Source organism: Pinus tabuliformis, chromosome 2_1, assembly GCF_031772625.1.
Source record: "Pinus tabuliformis cultivar Carrire ecotype Pingquan chromosome 2_1, CPIR1, whole genome shotgun sequence".
Classification (NCBI taxonomy): domain Eukaryota; kingdom Viridiplantae; phylum Streptophyta; class Pinopsida; order Pinales; family Pinaceae; genus Pinus; species Pinus tabuliformis.
This window is the reverse complement of record NC_142299.1, coordinates 748584563-748593874: the sequence shown is the minus strand read 5'-3', so window position 1 is coordinate 748593874 and position 9312 is coordinate 748584563.

The window sequence follows — 9312 nt, the reverse complement described above, 5'->3', positions numbered from 1 at the left end:
TGGGAGGTGTTGCTGGATTGAGCCTCTTATGGTTGTAACACTCTCAGAACTTTACTTCTTCCATTAATAAAGCATTTGAGGTTCTTCTATATGCATGTGTCTTTGTGGCGTATTGATGCTTGTATATTTGATTTATTCTAATCCTTGAATCAATTATGGATGTATGCTTCTTGTAGTTTCCTTTTCTTGTGCTTTTGCAGGATCTTTGTGTAGCTGGGCCAGTGAAAGAGCAAGGAGCTGGGAGCAAGCAGCAAAGAGGGAAGATTGGATCAACCATTAGTGGAAGATAACGGTTAGTGGATCTCTTCCTCCTCTCTCTTACATCTCATAAAGAAGTAATCTTGAATAGCTTTGCATTCGGTTGTTGCTGAGGTACTATCACCCTTAGAGTGGGATAGGGTCATTCCGTATTGGATACTTTTCCCTACAACAAATTGGCGACTCCGCTGGGGATCGTATCTTGTTGGTTGTTTGTGTTTTTTGCTATTCATTTCATAAACAAAGGGAGTACCGAATCGAACTGTGTTTGAATCATTCAAATACAAAGTACAGGGTAGCTACTCTAGCTCAGTTTCTGGGCAAGTTTATGATTTGAAGAGCTGATCCACAAGGACTCTAATAAGCTCTTAGTGATAGCTTTTCATCCTCCTTGTCATCCCTTAGTGTGTCCTTGACTGATAGCTTCTGATTTGAGCAAAAACTGTGAATTTTTGAGCAATCTGTGACCTGGAAACTGTGAAAAACGCAAGTCTCGTTCTTCAGTGCAGGCTGTACAAAGGCAGTCTGCATTTCAGCGCAGGTAGCCCCTTCGAGAACTGCGCTGAATGTCAATCTGACAGTCCTTTACCTGCGCTGAACCAGTGGTACACTGTGCTACTGGGGTTTTCTGCTGGTTCTTGCCTTGTTTTCACTCTTGTTTTTTGCTGTTTGTTACTAGTCAGTGGGCCTATCTGAAACCAACTTTCCTTGTCACTATTCCGCCTCAGTTGTATAAAGAAACTGTGTTTGTTCTTTCTGTATTTCTTATGCATTTACAGTTTCCCATAACGAAAGTGAACTAGTCTTGCTGTGACCTCTTAGATCTAGACCTGTGATAGTGTCGTTTTGATCTTAAGAGTTAGTTTATTTGCTGTTCATAGCTGATTGAGCTTTTGCTTTCGTCATATGGTTTGAATTTATATATTTCTAGTGTCGAAACAAGTAAATCTTAAGGTGTCTTTTGATTTTGGACAAGCTTGTTTGCTTTCACTTGAAATTGAATTCGAAATTATACAACAGCTTTCTTTTTGTGTCGCACCAACATTAAGAAAGAGAAAAGAAATACCTGCATTTTGCATTTTGCATGTAAGTTTGTATGTTGATTTAGGGAAAAAGTGCATTAGTGTATGCTCTTTGATCTGTGTGAAAAGATGTTGTCTTTCTTTTCCCTCAGTAGTTAAGATTTTCATAAGTCAAAAAGATTGAAAAAGCTTGCTTCTCATCTTAGACTGCATTTAGGAATTTGTATCAAACATCTCGTGGTGAACCTTGAAAGGAAAACTTTAAAAAGATCAACTTAAAATATATTGAATGAACCTAACAACGCTTTGAAACATAACGCAAACACATAGAGGTCTAAGTTAGAGACGTGTTCCGGCGTCGTTAAACGTAGTGACTGTCGATCTCGACGAAGGTGGGTGATTCCTCCTGAGAGTTGGTGGCACTAATACGGACTTGTGCTCCCACGTACCGTCGCGTATATATTGGGAGACCCCTATAGGCATATATCTTTTATCCATAAGAAGCCGTGTCGGCCACCCTACTGATCGCAATGCAGTGAACACAGCATTCACGAAGATCGACCACCCGTACCGTAAAACGTATTCTGTGGTTTTGCGAAAGGTTTGGCACACCCTCTGCCTAGATCTCCAGAGCAGTTTCTTTTGGCCTTTTTCAAACTCTATAACTGAAAAAGTCCATCCGAGCATTTGTCACTTCGGGCTCGTTAAAACATCGAAGGAGACTAGAGTCATCTTTAGCTTTTTCTCGACTCTTTAAAACTGAAAAAGCAAGTTGTCTCTAAAGCGTCGTTATAAAATTTATTTTAAGCGAAATAATCATCACCTTTCCCTCGTTGATCTTCGAAGTTAGTCCACCACAAGTGGAAGTTCCTGTAGAATCGCTAAGAAATCTTTTGGATAGACTAGATATGTCTGAACAACCGTCGACATCTAGGACTGTGTCGTCCGACACAGCAGCAGCAGAGCCTCCTACTGCTACTCCAACGATGTTAGCTGGTATACCATCTGTCCCGGCAAATTGTCAACAACAAGCCGGAGTCCAATCAGGGACAACGACATGGTTAGTTCCTATTTCTTCATCCGGATTATCATCTGGTATTTCTTATGTTGAAACTCAACAAATTGATCCAATGTGTCTTCAAAGGCCAATTTACCATTTAAGTACTGGATTTCCACCATATGGAGGGCAGTATGCTCTTTCATTGTTCCCTCCCAGAGAACAACCATATGGGAGTTTACAACAAAGTTCAGGTCAAACTGGAATCACATCCAGAGGTTGGGTACCAATACTGCCTCAACAACCAGGGGTTGTATATTCAATGCAACCAGTACACCCTGTGTCGAATATTCCCACCATACCTGCTATAGTGAATGTGTCGCAAGTACAAGCTCCACCTGTTGTGTGTCAACCCCAAGTTTCTCAGGTTGCAATACAACAACCTCTTGTCTCAACGACTCAATCACCATCTCAGGGTAGTGCCTCCTTATCTGGAGTGACTCAGGCTCAAACGCGTACTGTGACTCCTCATTCCGGTCAATCATCCAGTATTGGTCAACAGAAAATGGTCCAACAACCAGAGCTGGTTCAATCTCAACAACCGCCATTCCAGCAATCATATCAAGGACCTGAGCAACAAGTCTTTGTAAGTAATGGGCAACCATACTATAATGGTTATGCCCATCAACCTTGTCAAAGTTACCAGCGTTATGCTGGTCTGCAAAGACCCATTGCTCAGGCGATACCATCTTATCCTGGATATGCTTCGCCTAACCTGAACCAACAGTTGCCCTTTGTAGCAACTCTAGAATTACCAGATCTAAACCGGCTGACGAATGATCCAATTGCTTATGCCCTTGGTGGCCAGCGATTCCGCATAAACTTCCGTCAGATATTCCTAAATTTAATGGAAATCCGGGTGAAGATCCATCGAATCATGTGATGACATTCCATCTATGGTGTTCATCGAACACTCTGAATGATGATTCGATAAGACTTTGCCTCTTTCAGAGGACGTTAACGGGTCCAGCGGCAAAATGGTACATTGAATTGCCTAGAGCTTCGTTCGACAACTTCAGTACCTTAGCCACAACCTTTTTAACCCATTTTCAATTACCGATAAGGTATGAAATGGGAACAGAACTCCTTACCAACTTCAAACAGACGACTGCCACCCACATATCTGATCATATACATGAGTGGCGACGTCGTCGTAGGATGGTAAAAACGTATGTTCCCGATCAGCTGTTAGCTGAATGGTTTATAAAGTCGTTACTTCCTGCTATAACGGAAGATGTGGCCAAGGGGGGAGTCGTAACAGAGGAGCAAGTTATCGCTCGTGCACAGTATTTGGACTTAGTTTATACTCAGTCCGGCACGCTCTACGACAAAATACCCGACGCTCCTAGACCGGAATTTTCAATTCCTCTTCCTCCTAAATCAAACAATGACTCTCACACCGGCGATGACATGATTGGCAAGCACAAAATTTATAGTCAAAATGCAAATGAAGAACTTCTTGCCTCAGAAGTAAATGCCATGTCGACCGACAAGGGCAAACAACTGAAGCAACCAGGGGGCAAGAAGAAAAAGACAGGGAGAAAAAGGAAACCCCCAGCAGGGTGTCATATATGCGATGAGGATCATTGGACGAAAGATTGTCCACATATAGCTGAAGTTAAGAAACTCTTTAAGAGATCAAAAACCCTAGCAGTATTGACCGATCCATTTCCTAATCCAGGTCAAAATCTGGTTGCTAATCAAAATGCTTCCCGATCCCAAGTGCTTATGTTGTCTACCTCAAAGCAGCAAAATAATGCTTTGACGAGGAATAAGGATTACAGGAATCCAAAGCTGTCGAACAACAAGGCTAATGAACAACCTAGTAGTTCGACAACAACTTTGACCGAAGTTGTGCCACCCATCGTCCCTGAGCCAATAATAAAGTCGCAAAAGGGAGCAGTACACAAATCGACATTTAATCCTTGTGCGAAAATAGCACAGATAGAGGACCTGGCCCAATCGCCGTCCGTTATGTCGACACTTGAGGTACCGCAAAATTGCTTCTCCCAAGAACAAGCTTTATTATCAGCAATAGGTGGAATTGACCCAATGGATTCCAATCTTGTCGCCTTTGATCATAAAGGATATGACCCTCAGTTACCAGCTCAACTAGCTTTCCTTATTCAAGTGAAAGCCCTCAACAAAACTGTTCATCGAACGATTATTGATGAGGGGGCATCTACATGTCTTATGTCGATGAGTTGCTGGAAAGATTTAGGCTCACCAACCTTATCGAAATCGTCAACGACGTTAAAAGCATTTGATGGACGATCATACACTCCATACGGGATTTTAAGTAACTTGCAAGTTGAACTGGGGGGCAAAACAGTAGGAATTGATGTTGAAGTAATTAATGGAAACCTCGATTACAACATCCTACTCGGAAGACCATGGATCTATGCCATGGCCGCAGTTGTGTCGACCTACTTCAGGAAGATTGCATTTCCCTTCCAAGGAGGAATTACAATCGTCGACCAACAAACTTTTCTCCCCAACAGTTCACAAGTTACAGGAAGCATTCCAATGATCCATGGAAGGAATCATTCGCTCCAAAATATCGGAGTAGGTCTCCTAAAAGACCCTGCCTTAATGGGTACTTTTGCCCTACCGCCTCTAAGTAATCTGGCGGAAGTGGCCACAGTGGAATATGAAACCTTCTATGTCTGATGGATTTGGACTCCGAGGACGGTTCTTATCTCATGTCAACCTCGTTAAAAAATGAAACAAGGAGTCAGAGGACGGTTCTTATCTTGTGTCAACCTCATTAAAAAATGAAACAAATCCCCTTTCTCAAAGGTAAACCTTCATTCCAACCACCGAGTTGAATGCAATGAAGCTTGGGGGGCATGCACCTCGATTTGCGTTATTATGCTGGGGGCATGCGAACTTATCACCGAGCAGTTTTAGCACATAGTTCATGCTCGTTAAAAAATAAAAATAAGATCGAGCAGTTTTACCGCAGAATTTATGCTCGTTAAAAAATAGAAAAGCGAGATCGAGTAGTTTTAGCATAAAGTTCATGCTCGTTAAAAAATAAACGCAAGATCCGAGCAGTTTTAACGTGGTCTTCATGCTCGTTAAAAAATAAATAAAAGCAGTGAGCAATGTTTCCTCCAGAGTTTAAGCTCATTTTTATCTAAAAAAGAACCTATCCCGGTAAATAACCTTTGTGATCGTAATTTTATCAGCCATAGAAAGCCTTGGTCGTGTTTGTACCCGCCACCTCCACTGTCATTTGGCCGATCGTTCACCTCCATATGATTGTTTACCCATTTTGAGGAACAGCTGCGAAGAGTGATTTCACCTAGCCATCCTTGTGACACTGCCGTGATTGGAAAATTCCAACCTGTACCTGGAATTAGTTGCTATCCCTGTTTATCACTCGTTCCTCAAAAGACGAGTCTTCTTTGAGCTCTTTTCATCTGACTCGTAAAATATGAAAAGTTTGCCGAGTTTTGGCCTTCCAGCTCATTAAAAGGACCGGAAGAGCTATCCCTCCTCTAGATTTTAATCTTTTTGGACCTGAGGGATTATTGCACAAAAAGGTCGAGCGTTTGTTTTGATCGGCTCGTTAAAAGTACCGAACACTCATCCCTTCTGTATTATTTTATACTTTTTCGGACTTAAGGGATTAGATGACGAAAAATGAATTTTGGAGTTAACTTTCTGTACCTTTTCAGACTCTCTAAAATTGAAAAGGACCGAGTTTTCCTTGTCGTTAGACTCGTTAAAATGATTAAATAGCGACAAACTTGTCTTTAGACGAGAACGAGTTTCCCTATCGCTAGGCTCGTTAAAACATAGCGATGGGCTTGCCCGAAGGGCAGGTTATAGAACAAGCATATGTTATCCTCCTCAAGCTTGACAAAAATAAAGAGGTACTGGTCAGAAATGACTGGGGAAAAATTGGGAGAACCTCAAAGCTTTAATGGTAGTAAGTCGCTCTTGAACATGACACTTTTCCTCCGTACCACATCGGGTTGGGTTGTTTTCATTCACCGGTCTCATCACCATGGTCCTCGCCAAACCATCCACATTTGGGGTAATGCTACCGATCCATCGCATCAGTGTCGTTATATGTTCAAGAGATGTCGTTGAGAAAGAGTCAACCGTGTCCCATCCACTGCCATACATTATCCTTCATCCATTCATGGTCGCCACCCTGAGTCATATGTCACAGTTTGTTTTCACCTCCACTAAAATCATTAGCTCCGTTCCGTGTCATTGATGTGGGATTCATTAAGGCCCTCCTTTGACGGATCGCTTCTTGTCGACTTCAGCTCATTATCCAAGAAGTTGATCTAGGAACAACCCCTTCAGTACTTTGAAGCTTGCATGCCTCAATGGCAAGTTTCTCACTTCCGGCGACAGGTATACATCAATGACCTTCGACCAGAAGATTTTGCGTGGTGTTCGACGCCAAGTCCTTTATTCACACCACGTGAATTGTACTGCAGTACCTTGAGGGTCATTGTCATTATTGGTGATTCCTCTCGCGCTTGTTAACGATTTACATTATTGACCGGTAATCAAGCGATGTCTTTCATGTTCGACTTCAGCACAATTCTCACATGGATCGACTTGTACTTAGAGTGAAGATCGAACGAGTTTGAAGACCCCGGATCTAGTTTCATCCATCCGGGCTGCGATATACATTCGGGATATAAAGACATTTGTTATGTACATCATTGCAGCAGATGATCATCCTACTCAAAGGATGATAATTTTAGCAGAGAATTATCAGTCTACCATCAGACGATCGTCTGTTCTATGTACCAAAATGTATTTATAAAGCTGAGCATGGGAATGCCCGCCTCAGCTAGATCATGAAAGCAGAATGAAAAATAATGTATTGTATTGTATTTTATTACAGGGCACCTCTCAGCGATTGAATGAACTTCGGATCCCCCTGATAAAGCATTTCACCCGATAAACGACCTCATACTTTAGGGGGCAACTGTTATACACATTTTTGTGCCTTACAGCATGAAGCATGAAATGTCAATAATCTAAGGGATCCAAAGTCCCTAAACATGTTGTTCTTACCCCTAGAGGAACAAGGTCAGCAAACCACAACACTTCAGATCAGTTCTCCACCTGAAAACACTCAAAAACAAGCAATTTCAGGATCATGTCAACTGCTCCATTGAGCATCTGCGCTGAATGTCAACTGCTCCACTCTGTACCTGCGCTGAATGTCAAATCTAATGAAGGCTACCTGCGCTGGGCGAGATTGGCCAAGTGGCACAGTCATTTTGCAAGGTGTCAGGTGCCCAGGAAGCTTCTAAAATGACACTTGGATCAGCAAATTCGCCCTATGATGAGTAAGAGGTCCTTAAACTCCAAGTGGAAGCTAGGATCTCCAAGTGGACTCAAGAACTGGAGTATAACTGAAGAGGGAGAGGACACAAGTCAATTTCATGTCAGTCTCAAGCTGACTCATCCTATCTCCAAATATCCTATATATAGAGCTCTCTCATGAGATCTAAGGAGGCTGAAATTTTGTTAATGTAAGGAAGTGCTGTTGGTTTGTGTATAGAACTATTGGGTGATTGCTTTGAAGGAGGTGAAGAGGAGATTTCTTTCTGCTGGGAGGTGTTGCTGGATTGAGCCTCTTATGGTTGTAAGACTCTCAGAACTTTACTTCTTCCATTAATAAAGCATTTGAGGTTCTTCTATATGCATGTGTCTTTGTGGCGTATTGATGCTTGTATATTTGATTTATTCTAATCCTTGAATCAATTATGGATGTATGCTTCTTGTAGTTTCCTTTTCTTGTGCTTTTACAGGATCTTTGTGTAGCTGGGCCAGTGAAAGAGCAAGGAGCTGGGAGCAAGTAGCAAAGAGGGAAGATTGGATCAACCATTAGCGGAAGATAACGGTTAGTGGATCTCTTCCTCCTCTCTCTTACATCTCATAAAAAAGTAATCTTGAATAGCTTTGCATTCGGTTGTTGCTGAGGTACTATCACCCTTGGAGTGGGATAGGGTCATTCCGTATTGGATACTTTTCCCTACAACATACAGTCGGTCACGTCTCCAAAGTACGGTCAATAAATGGGAGAGCAGTCCATAAATTTAGAATGATTATGGGACCGTTAGAAATGAATAAGGTGTGAATAGAATGACATCGTGGAAGAGGAGTGGTATGGGGCTTGCCGTATCAAATCATTGCATTTAGTGGAACTTGCCATGGTTTAATAACTATGCATAAAAATGACATTGAATTGTTATTTGGTAGAGATTTTTGATCATACCTTTGGAAGTTTTATCATTTCTTGATTAAGGCTTCTGACCCATTGTTGTTCTATGATCTTGAAGATGCCCCATGCCTTTGCTGCACTTGGTGATGATGACACTAACCTTTGACTGTGATTTTTTTGAAAACAGAGTGATGTCGGCTGTAAAGACAGAGTGATGTTGGCTGCGGAAATCGTTTCTAGCTGCGGAAACTGGTTCTGGCTGCGGAAATGGTTTCCAGCTGCGGAAACTAAGACAACACCCCTTTAACTGCACAAACATAGTTAGAAAAGAACTAACTAAATAAGATAGTCCTGAGAGGGACTTTTATTGATGGAATGAAATGAAATGAGTGGAATGAGATGGAAATGAAGTGGAGTAAAGTGGAATGGAGATGAAAATGAGATGGAGGTGAAGTGAAATGACAAGTGAGGTGGAGTGAAGATGGAAAGGAAGAGAGATTTTTTTTTGGAAAATATAGAGTGTCAGGTGTCCCTAATTTTCACTCTACATTTTCTGTATAAGACTGCCAATCTATGATTGGTTTTCAGGCTTATACAAAATATTTTTTTTTTTCCTTTTTTTTTTTTTTTTTTTTTTTTTTCAACTGAAAGAAACAAAGACTAGGCTGATGGAGGAGAATGATTCCTCTCCACCAGCCTCATTGCAGAATTTTCTTGAAACATTTTGACAAAGTCCTCTTTTGAGAGTGGCTTATGATAAATTTTCAATC